The sequence below is a fragment of the Silene latifolia genome, chromosome 9 (genome assembly GCF_048544455.1).
Source record: "Silene latifolia isolate original U9 population chromosome 9, ASM4854445v1, whole genome shotgun sequence".
NCBI lineage: Eukaryota > Viridiplantae > Streptophyta > Magnoliopsida > Caryophyllales > Caryophyllaceae > Silene > Silene latifolia.
The window spans coordinates 177194197-177195046 of record NC_133534.1 but is presented as its reverse complement, the minus strand read 5'-3'; positions in this window follow the sequence as shown (position 1 = coordinate 177195046).

The following is an 850-nucleotide window of genomic DNA, read 5'->3' as shown; positions in this document are numbered from 1 at the left end:
ATATTGTCATTCACACGGTAAGATTCATGAAATTAATATTTAAATTGTGTCGTTCACAAAATAAGACCGTTTAGCCAGTTGACCGTTCCTTTCTAATAAGATTACGAATCTTCCTAATAATCGCGAAAATTATACCCAGGATTCACAAATTAATACCAACAAATAAGATTTCCAGGTCTTTTGTACATATTAAGATTTAAGATTCATAAAAAACCCTCTTACATTCACACAAGAATCTCTCAGATTCACAAAAAATAAGATAAACAAATAAATATGTTGCCAAACTAAAAGACTGCTCCAGGATTCACAAATTAAGATATGTGATTCACATAACAAGACCCAGGATTCACAAATTAAGACCTGGGATTCTTTTTGGATTAAACCGTCATTTACATATTTCAAACATTTCACCTGTGTTAATTATTTACCACACATACACATCTCTAGACATTTCTACACATCGTGGCAAGTGCCATGAATGTTGTTATTTACAACGTTTCACACAAAACATTCATTCATTCTCTTTATTTAAAACGTTTCACACCAAACACATTTCAACTCTATCCATTGCATCTGATGCATCTATTTGTTTCATCAATCGGTTTGTTTCTATATAAATAGGTTTTGTTTCACATCCCTTTGTTTCATTCTCTTTGTTTCACATCTATTTATTTATCCCGAAACTTCAAACTTCAATCCATAGTAAATTCCCTCTAAAACCATTATGTCTTCTAATAATTCATCTGATGCATCGTATGAATCTGATGGCTATGAATCTGATGGCTATAAATCTGATGGCTATGAATCTGATGCATCCTTTGATTCAGTAGAAAGTTTCGGACGCCGTTCC